Source organism: Marmota marmota, unplaced genomic scaffold (assembly GCF_001458135.2).
Source record: "Marmota marmota marmota unplaced genomic scaffold, marMar, whole genome shotgun sequence".
Classification (NCBI taxonomy): domain Eukaryota; kingdom Metazoa; phylum Chordata; class Mammalia; order Rodentia; family Sciuridae; genus Marmota; species Marmota marmota.
In genome coordinates, this window is record NW_026000241.1 from 14163159 (window position 1) to 14163534 (window position 376).

Below are 376 nucleotides of genomic sequence, written 5' to 3' on the forward strand. Positions count from 1 at the left end.
GCCCTAGGAGGAGGCGGGGCTGGAGCTGCAAGAACCCGGGGCGGGGACCAGCGCCCCTCCGGGAGCTCTTTCAGCTGCGCAGTGCAGTGTAGGGGCCGGGGTCCCGGAGTCCCAAGGCACGACTTCAGGACATTTCGAGCTTTCCTGTCCGCTGCCTCTGAACATTGGAGACTCAGGACCTCCGTGACCGCGGAGTGATGGGTCACTAAATCCAGGGCCTGCCTGGTTCCGAGAACACCTCGGTCTGCCGGCCCGAGCCTCTCCAAAGCTGGGGTGACCCACCTCCTTCGACAGCTCTTCTTCACTTCATGGTCCCTGGGTATTTAAAGCCACCGTGATGACCTGATCCGGATTCCTGTCATTCTCCCATGAATTG